Source organism: Gorilla gorilla, chromosome 2 (assembly GCF_029281585.2).
Source record: "Gorilla gorilla gorilla isolate KB3781 chromosome 2, NHGRI_mGorGor1-v2.1_pri, whole genome shotgun sequence".
NCBI lineage: Eukaryota > Metazoa > Chordata > Mammalia > Primates > Hominidae > Gorilla > Gorilla gorilla.
The window spans coordinates 16573672-16586741 of record NC_086017.1 but is presented as its reverse complement, the minus strand read 5'-3'; the positions used below and the strand labels follow the sequence as shown (position 1 = coordinate 16586741).

Genomic DNA, 13070 nt, shown 5'->3' with positions numbered 1-13070 from the left:
AACTCATCTTCAGTCCTTCTCTGTGTACTTCTCAAAGATGTACAGATGCAAGATGTGGGCCTCAAACGCCCACAGTTTGGAAATGCTCCTTCAAGTCCATACTTGTCACAAATTTCATAAATTAAAAGGCAAGACTGGAAACTGCCCCTTCTCAGGGGTGATGATTGGCAGCAAGACGGCGTCTGCCAGTAGGGTCGTTCAGGTAGTCAAACCACACACTCCATTAATAAGGTTTCCTGACAGAAGAGACAATCCTAAACCCAATGTATCAGAAGCTTTGAGATCAGCAGGGCTACCATCTCACTCTTCTGTAATTTCACAACATTCTAAGGGATACATCACCAGATTTGCTGATGTATCAGGGTCCACCAGACACTGCAAAAATAATAAAAACATTACCTCAGAAATACAGAAGGAAACTTGTGTCTCAAGAAGAAATTGAATTTATCCAATGTGGAGGTCCTGAATAACCATGGTGGTTGCTGTTTGTCATCAAACAATAGAATTGTCTTTACAATAAAGGACTCCCAAAATGGCAGATGAGAAACTATACATTAAACACCTTTAATAAATATTATGAAAAAAAATGAAATATAGAAAATTTAGATGGACACTTGTATTTTCTAATTTATGTATCTTGCTCAGCTTCTCCACAAGCTTACCTAATTGTTTATATACTTTATACTTATTAAAGTATACATTTCTAAATGTTAGCCTATTAATTTACTCTTGATTATCAAACATTACCAGTGTTGAACTATTAAAAGCACACAATGTATAGTAAACTATCATAGGATTCCCATAATTTCACTTTTCTTTCTGTTTAGACATGGAAAAATTTATCAGTCAGAATTGCTGTTTTAGGGATATGATTTTCCTGAAATTGGATGAGGATCAGTGAAATAATGACTCTATTACTTGTTCTTAATTCTCTGTTCTCTAATGTTTTTTCATTCACAAGTTTACCGGAGTATAACTGGCTTAGTAAGTATATCCTACTCTGAATGATAAAAATATAGTCAAGCTAAAATAGGTGACTATACTATTAAGATAGAGGAGATCATACAAGAGATTCCAAAGAAAGTCAAAGAGTACAAAATGGAAAATAATTAAGAGACCAAAATGAATATAGCATAAGAATAAAGATTTCACTAGAAACTGCAATTTATTATGTTTTGGAGGTTGTAAGGAAGTCTCGTTCTTTGGTTTATTTTACTGTTTTGTGATCTTGCATGCAAATCCTGATAACTATTAACTTTCTCAAACTTAATGTCTGAAAGCCTTATAAAATCAACATAAATATTTACTTATTAAAAAAAGGCAAGACTGGTGACCCTAGTGTATAAATTCATTTGAATGTCTGTGTCTAAGTCAGTACAAGCAGCTTTCAATATATATTCTGATTTCGCATTCATTTGTGTAAAGGTTTGTAAAGTGAAAAAGAATACATTTTCACCTTAGTAAATAAGTATTCACAGTGAAGATATTCTGCTCACAACTAAGTAACATATACGATCTGAGGTTTACAATCACATTAAATATTTGTTTTACATATAAGAGTAACAAAATGTCCACAGGACAAGGAAGGAGGGAAACTGGATCCTAGTCTGATGCCTAGAACTGGGTGACCTTGAGCCAGTCACTTCCTTTTCTGGGTCCCATTATTCCCTTTTATAAAAGAAGGAATTAATAACTTCTTAATATTCTCACATACGTTTTATTATACAAGACAGTTCCAATTACATAGAATTAGACATAACATTTAAAGATCCCAGAAACATACAAAGAGTTAATTCTTGTTCTCTCTCTCTCTCTTCCTCTCTCTGTCCCCATTCCTTTTTTTTCAAATCAAATCCTCATCCAAGCACATACTCTTTTTTATAATGTATTAGAAAAAATATTGGGTATCTGAACATTAGGACTACTTAGAATTTCTCTATATTAATTTTATAACGTGTCTATTGTAAACTACTTATTTCTCAATCTAACTTTTCCTTTTTCAAAACAGAGGCTCACCGGAGGTATTAGAATAGAATAGCAAATGGAGGTTATCTTACGGTAACGCATATGCACATGCACACATCGACACTCATTTACATGCACACTCACCACAGCTGGCTGCCAAACATGGACAAAAGGCAATAGGCACATTTTTCATGTGCATAATTGTCACCATAATAGCGATTGTATTTAAAAGACAATGTAAAATGTCATGTCTGAGTGGTGACTCAGCTCCTGTCGATCTAGATTTATTTTTATAGAAAGAGCAAATGGAAATCAAGATGAAATGTTTGAGCAAAACTTATTGCTCTCTAGAAATCACTCAAACAATGGTTTAATCTTATCGTCTATTTCAACTAGTCTAAAATTATTTTATGTCTCCATTCTCAGCTTGTCTAGTAGACTGAATGCCGAAGCAGAGTCTCCAGAAAGGAGGGATAACTAATTTCTGACTTCTAAATATAGAACGCTGACAAATTTTCAAACTATATCCCACATCTTCTTATATTTTCACCTTTATGTCTTCCCAGAAGTACGGCCTTTGAAGAGAATGACAGTCAGAAAAGGGATTAAGTGGCACATTTTTTTCAGACGACTGATGCTCCTGTGAGTACGAGACTATACAGTGCAATATAAATCAGCTGTTGGTTTGAGTTACGGGAAGGAGCTGGTCTTGTTTATGTATCTTAGATATCAATAAAGTGATCAAAAGGAGTCAATCAAAGTCAGTATTAGAGTAATAATACACTTGCACAGTCTCGTCTCCAGCCTCATGCTACGTACTTGCCTTTTCACAAAAATAGGAAAACAAAGCACAAATAAAAGCTCTGAAATTAAAGTCTCCCACATTTCTTCCCTTCTCAGCCATCAATCCTTTCCCCAGCCCTCACAGTAGGAGCCCTGGGAAGACATCCAGGGACCTAACAAAGGAACCAGGAGGAGTTTTACATTTAAGGCAGACAACTATAAAATCACTGAAAAGGTTGAAACAGAACCATTCAAGAGAGGGCCAGACTCAACCACAGAGAAATCCTCATTTTAGTTTTCACAGAAATTGCATTGAGGTTAAGAAAGAATGAAAGATACAGAGAGAGAAAAGGCATGAATATTTCTTTGACACCCTAGACTTACTCCCCGAGGCTAGATAACGAGGGTAGAAATTGTGGCTGAGAACTATGACCCATTAAACTGTATAGCAATAAAAACTGGAAAACTGCCCAGAACAATGTGTCCCAATCTTTGGGTTTACCAGTAACACTTTCTTTGTTTTGCCTTTTTAATGTATTGTCTACATAATTACTTTTTTTTAATTGAGCTCATCTTTCTTACTGAATTGATTTAAATAAATATATTTAAAGAAAGACACTGAATACTTACAGGGGAGGAGCCAAGATGGCCGAATAGGAAGAGCTCCGGTCTACAGCTCCCAGCGTGATTTCTGCATTTCCATCTGAGGTACCGGGTTCATCTCACTAGGGAGTGCCAGACAGTGGCCGCACGTCAGTGGGTGCGCGCACCGTGCGCGAGCCGAAGCAGGGCGAGGCATTGCCTCACCTGGGAAGCACAAGGGGTCACGGAGTTCCCTTTCCGAGTCAAAGAAAGGGGTGACGGACGCACCTGAAAAATCGGGTCACTCCCACCCGAATACTGTGCTTTTCCGACGGGCTTGAAAAACGGCGCACGAGGAGACTATATCCCGCACCTGGCTCGGAGGGTGCTACCCCACGGAGTCTCGCTGGTTGCTAGCACAGCAGTCTGAGATCAAACTGCAAGGCGGCAGCGAGGCTGGGGGAGGGGCGCCCGCCATTGCCCAGGCTTGATTAGGTAAACTAAGCAGCCGGGAAGCTCCAACTGGGCGGAGCCCACCACAGCTCAAGGAGGCCTGCCTGCCTCTGTAGGCTCCACCTCTGGGGGCAGGGCACAGACAAACAAAAAGACAGCAGTAACCTCTGCAGACTTAAATGTCCCTGTCTGACAGCTTTGAAGAGAGCAGTGGTTCTCCCAGCACTCAGCAGGAGATCTGAGAACGGGCAGACTGCCTCCTCAAGTGGGTCCCTGACCCCTGACCCCCAAGCAGCCTAACTGGGAGGCACCCCCCAGCAGGGGCACACTGACACCTCACACGGCAGGGTACTCCAACAGACCTGCAGCTGAGGGTCCTATCTGTTAGAAGGAAAACTAACAAACAGAAAGGACATCCACACCAAAAACCCATCTGTACATCACCATCATCAAAGACCAAAAGTAGATAAAACCACAAAGATGGGGAAAAAACAGAACAGAAAAACTGGAAACTCTAAAAAGCAGAGCGCCTCTCCTCCTCCAAAGGAACGCAGTTCCTCACCAGCAACGGAACAAAGCTGGACGGAGAATGACTTTGACGAGCTGAGAGAAGGCTTCAGACGAACAAATTACTCTGAGCTATGGGAGGACATTCAAACCAAAGGCAGAGAAGTTGAAAACTTTGAAAAAAATTTAGAAGAATGTATAACTAGAATAACCAATACAGAGAAGTGCTTAAAGGAGCTGATGGAGCTGAAAACCAAGGCTCGAGAACTACGTGAAGAATGCAGAAGCCTCAGGAGCCAATGTGATCAACTGGAAGAAAGGGTATCAGCGATGGAAGATGAAATGAATGAAATGAAGTGAGAAGGGAAGTTTAGAGAAAAAAGAATAAAAAGAAACGAGCAAAGCCTCCAAGAAATATGGGACTATGTGAAAAGACCAAATCTACGTCTGATTGGTGTACCTGAAAGTGACGGGGAGAATGGAACCAAGTTGGAAAACACTCTGCAGGATATTATCCAGGAGAACTTCCCCAATCTAGCAAGGCAGGCCAATGCTCAGATTCAGGAAATACAGAGAACGCCACAAAGATACTCCTCGAGAGAGCAACTCCAAGACACATAATTGTCAGATTTACCAAAGTTGAAATGAAGGAAAAAATGTTAAGGGCAGCCAGAGAGAAAGGTCGGGTTACCCTCAAAGGGAAGCCCATCAGACTAACAGCGGATCTCTCGGCAGAAACTCTACAAGCCAGAAGAGAGTGGGGGCCAATATTCAACATTCTTAAAGAAAAGAATTTTCAACCCAGAATTTCATATCCAGCCAAACTAAGCTTCATAAGTGAAGGAGAAATAAAATACTTTACACACAAGCAAATGCTGAGAGATTTTGTTACCACCAGGCCTGCCCTAAAAGAGCTCCTGAAGGAAGTGCTAAACATGGAAAGGCACAACCGGTACCAGCTGCTGCAAAATCATGCCAAAATGTAAAGACCATCGAGACTAGGAAGAAACTGCATCAACTAACGAGCAAAATAACCAGCTAACATCATAATGACAGGAACAAATTCACACATAACAATATTAACTTTAAATGTAAATGGACTAAATGCTCCAATTACAAGACACAGACTGGCAAATTGGATAAAGAGTCAAGACCCATCAGTGTGCTGTATTCAGGAAACCCATCTCACATGCAGAGACACACATAGGCTCAAAATAAAAGGATGGAGGAAGATCTACCAAGCAAATGGAAAACAAAAAAAGGCAGGGGTTGCAATCCTAGTCTCTGATAAAACAGACTTTAAACCAACAAAGATCAAAAGAGACAAAGAAGGCCATTATATAATGGTAAAGGGATCCATTCAACAAGAAGAGCTAACTATCCTAAATATATATGCACCCAATACAGGAGCACCCAGTTTCATAAAGCAAGTCCTGAGTGACCTACAAAGAGACTTAGACTCCCACACAATAATAATGGGAAACTTTAACACCCCACTGTTAACATTAGACAGATCAACGAGACAGAAAGTCAACAAGGATACCCAGGAATTGAACTCAGCTATGCACCAAGTGGATCTAATAGACATCTACAGAACTCTCCACCCCAAATCAACAGAATATACATTTTTTCCAGCACCACACCACACCGATTCCAAAATTGACCACATAGTTGGAAGTAAAGCTCTCCTCAGCAAATGTAAAAGAAGAGAAATTATAACAAACTATCTCTTAGACCACAGTGCAATCAAACTAGAACTCAGGATTAAGAATCTCACTCAAAACTGCTCAACTACATGGAAACTGAACAACCTGCTCCTGAATGACTCCTGGGTACATAACGATATGAAGGCAGAAATAAAGATGTTCTTTGAAACCAATAAGAACAAAGACACAGCATACCAGAATCTCTGGGACTCATTCAAAGCAGTGTGTAGAGGGAAATTTATAGCACTAAATGCCCACAAGAGAAAGCAGCAAAGATCCAAAATTGACACCCTAACATCACAATTGAAAGAACTAGAAAAGCAAGAGCAAACACATTCAAAAGCTAGCAGAAGGCAAGAAATAACTAAAATCAGAGCAGAACTGAAGGAAATAGAGACACAAAAAACCCTTCAAAAAATTAATGAATCCAGGAGCTGGTTTTCTGAAAAGATCAACAAAATTGATAGACCGCTAGCAAGACTAATAAAGAAAAAAAGAAGAATCAAATAGACGCAATAAAAAATGACAAAGGGGATATCACCACCGATCCCACAGAAATACAAACTACCATCAGAGAATACTACAAACACCTCTACGCAAATAAACTAGAAAATCTAGAAGAAATGGATAAATTCCTCGACACATACACTCTCCCAAGACTAAACCAGGAAGAAGTTGAATCTCTGAATAGACCAATAACAGGATCTGAAATTGTGGCAATAATCAATAGCTTACCAACCAAAAAGAGTCCAGGACCAGATGGATTCACAGCCGAATTCTACCAGAGGTACAAGGAGGAACTGGTACCATTCTTTCTGAAACTATTCCAATCAACAGAAAAAGAGGGAATCCTCCCTTACTCATTTTATGAGGCCAGCATCATCCTGATACCAAAGCCAGGCAGAGACACAACCAAAACAGAGAATTTTAGGCCAATTTCCTTGATGAACATTGATGCAAAAATCCTCAATAAAATACTGGCAAACCGAATCCAGCAGCACATCAAAAAGCTTATCCACCATGATCAAGTGGGCTTCATCCCTGGGATGCAAGGCTGGTTCAATATACGCAAATCAATAAATGTAATCCAGCATATAAACAGAACCAAAGACAAAAACCACATGATTATCTCAATAGATGCAGAAAAGACCTTTGACAAAATTCAACAACCCTTCATGCTAAAAACTCTCAATAAATTAGGTATTGATGGAACGTATCTCAAAATAATAAGAGCTATCTATGACAAATCCACAGCTAATATCATACTGAATGGGCAAAAACCGGAAGCATTCCCTTTGAAAACTGGCACAAGACAGGGATGCCCTCTCTCACCACTCCTATTCAACATAGTGTTGGAAGTTCTGGCCAGGGCAATTAGGCAGGAGAAAGAAATAAAGGGTATTCAATTAGGAAAAGAGGAAGTCAAATTGTCCCTGTTTGCAGATGACATGATTGTATATCTAGAAAACCCCATTGTCTCAGCCCAAAATCTCCTTAAGCTGATAAGCAACTTCAGCAAAGTCTCAGGATACAAAATCAATGTACAAAAATCACAAGCATTCTTATACACCAACAACAGACAAACAGAGAGCCAAATCATAAGTGAACTCCCATTCACAATTGCTTCAAAGAGAATAAAATACCTAGGAATCCAACTTACAAGGGATGTGAAGGACCTCTTCAAGGAGAACTACAAACCACTGCTCAATGAAATAAAAGAGGATACAAACAAATGGAAGAACATTCCATGCTCATGGGTAGGAAGAATCAGTATCTTGAAAATGGCCATACTGCCCAAGGTAATTTACAGATTCAATGCCATCCCCATCAAGCTACCAATCACTTTCTTCACAGAATTGGAAAATAGTACTTTAAAGTTCATATGGAACCAAAAAAGAGCCCGCATCACCAAGTCAATCCTAAGCCAAAAGAACAAAGCTGGAGGCATCACACTACCTGACTTCAAACTATACTACAAGGCTACAGTAACCAAAACAGCATGGTACTGGGACCAAAACAGAGATATAGATCAATGGAACAGAACAGAGCCCTCAGAAATAATGCCGCATATCTACATCTATCTGATCTTTGACAAACTAAGAAAAACAAGCAATGGGGAAAGGATTCCCTATTTAATAAATGGTGCTGGGAAAACTGGCTAGCCATATGTAGAAAGCTGAAACTGGATCCCTTCCTTACACCTTATACAAAAATTAATTCAAGATGGATTAAAGACTTAAACGTTAGACCTAAAACCATAAAAACCCTAGAAGAAAACCTAGGCATTACCATTCAGGACATAGGTATGGGCAGGGACTTCATGTCTAAAACACCAAAAGCAATGGCAACAAAAGCCGAAATTGAGAAATGGGATCTAATTAAATTAAAGAGCTTCTGCACAGCAAAAGAAACTACCATCAGAGTGAACAGGCAACCTTGAAAATGGGAGAAAATTTTTGCAACCTACTCATCTGACAAAGGGCTAATATCCAGAATCTACAATGAACTCAAACAAATTTACAAGAAAAAAACAAACAACCCCATCCAAAAGTGGGCGAAGGACATAAACAGACACTTCTCAAAAGAAGACATTTATGCAGCCAAAAAACACATGAAAAAATGCTCACCATCACTGGCCATCAGAGAAATGCAAATCAAAACCACAATGAGATACCATCTCACACCAGTTAGAATGGCAATCATTAAAAAGTCAGGAAACAACAGGTGCTGGAGAGCATGTGGAGAAATAGGAACACTTTTACACTGTTGGTGGGACTGTAAACTAGTTCAACCATTGTGGAAGTCAGTGTGGCGATTCCTCAGGGATCTAGAACTAGAAATACCATTTGACCCAGCCATCCCATTACTGGGTATATACCCAAGGGACTATAAATCCTGCTGCTATAAAGACACATGCACACGTATGTTTATTGTGGCATTATTCACAATAGGAAAGACTTGGAACCAACCCAAATGTCCAACAATGATAGACTGGATTAAGAAAATGTGGCACATATACACCATGGAGTACTATGCAGCCATGAAAAATGATGAGTTCACCTCCTTTGTAGGGACATGGATGAAATTGGAAATCATCATTCTCCGTAAACTATCGCAAGAACAAAAAACCAAACACCACAGATGCTCACTCATAGGTGGGAATTGAACAATGAGAACACATGGACACAGGAAGGGGAACATCACACTCTGCGGACTGTTGTGGGGTGGGGGGAGGGGGGAGGGATAGCATTGGGAGATATACCTAATGCTAGATGACAAGTTAGTGGGTGCAGCGCACCAGCATGGCACATGTATACATATGTAACTAACCTGCACATTGTGCACATGTACCCTAAAACTTGAAGTATAATAATAAAAAATAATTAAAAAAAAAGATATACTTAAAAAAAAAAGAAAGACACGGTATCATTATCATAAAAGCAAAACCAATACAGCTGGCATAAATTAAAGATAACTTCCAAAGTGATGTCAATGAAAGGAAAATGGTACTAGGAGAGTCTACCTCACACAAAAGGCTGGAAACTGCAGGTTTGTTATTAAAAAAAGAGGTGAGCATGGATTACAGAAGTGCTGAAGACCTGAATGGTAGGACCAGACCGACACTATCCCCTCCCAACAATGATGTGCTGGTCCACGTTTAACGGCTATGTGAGACAAAGAGGCTGACTTGGAGAAATTTCTGATTTCTGTCTGTAGATCTTTCCACCGTGGATAATTTCAGGCTATCGAGGTAGCATCACTGGATATGGTTGGGAGGAGATGCAAACAGCCTCCTCTTGTAAGCATCTAAGAGGCAACCCAGCACACAACTGTTTTTTTTTTTTTTTTGACTTTTATTTTAAGTTCAGGGATACACGTGCAATTGTGTTACACAGGCAAACTTGTGTCATGGGGTTTCTTGTACAGATTATTACATGACCCAGGTATAAAGCCTAGTACCCATTAGTTATTTTTCCTGATCCTCTCCCTCGTCTTTTAAGTAATTAGAAGTACTGAAAGAATTGAAACAAGAAAACTTTTCTTATTATGTGTTTCTAGGTAATTAATTCCACCTTAGTGTTATACTCAAAACCATATTCATTTATCAGCAGTGCTACCTGTCCCCCCTTTTGGAAAACATAAGTCTTAGGCAACCTCCTAGGCTATCTTTTTTTTTCTTTTCTTTTCTTTTTTTTTACACGGAAGCACTTTAGTAGATAAAATCACGTTGTGAGGATGGTAATATTTTTCTATTTTGAAGCATGATTTCTCTGGTACAGTTGTATGTACATGATGCCTGCCCCACCTTCTATGAGATACCAAATTGGATCTATCTGTAGAGAGTACATAAAGAATAACACAGGAATACTGTAAGAATAAGCATCCATTTCATCTTTGTGAAATACAAAGTGAACACAAACTAGAAGAGAAAATGATGCTAATATCCTTAATCTAAACTCTTTTTCTATGGGAAGGAAAAAGGGGGTTGTTCTCCGAATTGTTTAGAAATTTTTAAAATGGCAGCATGAAAAGAAGTTTTCAGAATAACGTGTATCAAAATCCCTGCATATATTTTGCATCCTATTTAGATTTCCTTGTACCCTTCCGGCTACTCTTCCTATTGTTTACAGACAGAAAGTAAATTTTAAGAGAGTTTTGTTTATTTTTTGATGAATCCTGATGGCATTTTTAGGCAGCAGAGATACTGGCACCAAATGACACAGCTGAGAATAATGAAGCTCTTACATTAAATCAAAAGGCTCATGATTTCATCTCAACAATGCAGATTCAGCAACTGAAACCTTGAAAGCATCTATATGGAATACAAATGCGTAAAAGCAGAGATGGAAAATGTCGTGAATCTCTTCAGAATGCCACAGCAAATCAAATAAGAAAAAGAAAATTACGGGATTTTTAAGAATGTGCTGTTCTTTTCATGGGTAAAGATTCAGTGGCATCCAGAAATGAGATGTGAACATTCAGAATATAGTGGCGTGCAACTTTGTCCTGTCACTTCTATTCTATGAATTTATGTAGAGATTAAATTATTATAGCCTGCTTCAACTCCCAACCAGTTCCTCGGGAATAGAGGAGAAATTCAAGGGTGATTTAAGGGAGCATTTACATCGAGGGAGAGAAGGCATAATTCGTCAGTGGAAACTCATGCTTCCTTATTCTTCAGACTGCTCAACTGAGCTGATATTTTAGCAAGTTGAAAGGCTTAGCTGTTTAAGGAGAAGTTCAGGATGTAAAAAACTGGGGAAAGGGGCTGTGAATAATGGCACTGCGCTGTTGCATGCTCATCTTCTTTTCTCCCTGCTATCCCCGTTCTCTCCTTTGGTAATAACGGTAAAAATCACCTGTAAAGCTGGACTCCATGTGACCCATGGCTTCCCCCATCTTTCCACAAAATACAACAAATTATCCACTTTGACTTAATAATATTTCCCCACTAGATATTCCTTAAATTGCTTGCTTCCACTCTGTTCTCTAGCATTGTTCTTCTAGTTCAGACTTCATCATTTCTAGCTAAACTGATCCATCACTTTGTGACTGCAGTCTTATCCACTGCAAACATCCAGAGTGACAGCTCAGCCAGCCAAGTCTGAGCACATCCTTCCCCTGCAGAGAATATCCCCGAGTCAGGATGACCGTCAAGTGCCTAAGGAGGGCATTCACAGCCACTGTGCTCTAGTCCCTGCCTACTTCTCCACATTCATCTCTCGCCATTCTCTGGCTTGAACTGCACCCTGTGCAAGGCTGTTTCTTCTGCTTCTGTGTCCTTCCTGTCACTCTCCTGTTTGTAAGGCTCTACCTCCCTTCTCCCACTCTACCATACTTGATAATAAAAACAATAGCGTGTCTTCCATCAATGACAGACTGGATAAAGAAAATGTGGCACATGTATACCATGGAATAGTATGCAGTGATATAAAGGAATGAAATCATGTCCTTTGCATGGACATGGATGGAGCTGGAAGCCATTATCCTCAGCAAACTAACACAGGAACAGAAAACCAAACACTGCATGTTCTCACTTATAAGTGGGAGTTGATCAAGGAGAACACATAGACAATTGAGGGGAGCAACACACACTGGGGCCTGTCAGGTGGTGGGTGTCAGGAGGGAGAGCATTAGGAAAACTAGCTAATGCATGCTGGGCTTTATACCTAGGTGACGGGTTGATAGGTGCAGCAAACCACCATGGCACACGTTTACCCATGGAACAAACCTGCTCATCCTGCACATGTACCCTGGAACTTAACAAACAAACAAACAAACAAAAACCCAATAGCAGCTTGTTTTTGTAAGCTGCTTACTAAACTCCAGGTACTGTTCTAATCATTTCATGTAATCCCCAATCAATCTTGACAGGCATGGACCATTATTATCACCATTTTAAACAGAGAAATAAAGTAACTTGCCCATGGACATGGAGTTAGTAAGTTTTAGATTCTTGGACTCTAAACTAGCACTCCATCACCATGCCATACTCACTGTGTTTGCCCTACTTAAATTCAACCATCTCTTCAGACAGAGTCACTGTCTCCAGCACGCTCTCCCCACTCTCCTGACTGAGTTGGGTTATGTGTTCTTCCTTTGCTCATGTGAGTCTTTCTATAAATTTATTTGCCATATCGAATTGTAATGAACCATTCATATATCTCTCCACCCTGCTGAATTGTCAGCAGCCATGGCTGATTTGGTTTTATATCCCAATATCTGTTATCCAATAAATGTAAGTTGAATGTGAATGTAAATAAATATCTTACATTATAGCAAAATATCAGAGGCTTATAAGGCACTACAGAACATAATATTTATACGTAATTCTCACTATCTTTTATACAAATATCCCCATCATCACATAAACCCAGAGAGCTTAGGTCAATATTTGTTGAGTGAATGAAAATGTCCATGATGAAATGTTAAGGGAAACTACAATCTTTGTAGTAAATATTCAGACTGTTCTAAAAAGAGAGTATCAAATTAAATCAAAATAGACCAATGCTTCTGGGTTAGATACATCATGGATACAAATTAAATATCTGGAAGGTTTATTAACTGACCTAT

The 13070-nt window shown here is 39.3% G+C and overlaps 1 long non-coding RNA gene and 1 pseudogene across 1 annotated transcript in view; both read left to right on the top strand.

The window, feature by feature from the left end:
• LOC101125528 (uncharacterized) overlaps window positions 1–2725 on the top strand; it is a 34845-nt gene extending 32120 nt beyond the window's left edge. The window contains exon 3 of the long non-coding RNA XR_002005089.3: window positions 2532–2725. This is a non-coding gene — a long non-coding RNA (uncharacterized lncRNA). The remainder of the gene's footprint in view (window positions 1–2531) is intronic.
• Window positions 143–529, top strand: LOC101124424 (alpha-ketoglutarate dehydrogenase component 4-like; annotated as a pseudogene).
• Window positions 2726–13070: the final 10345 nt, after the last annotated feature.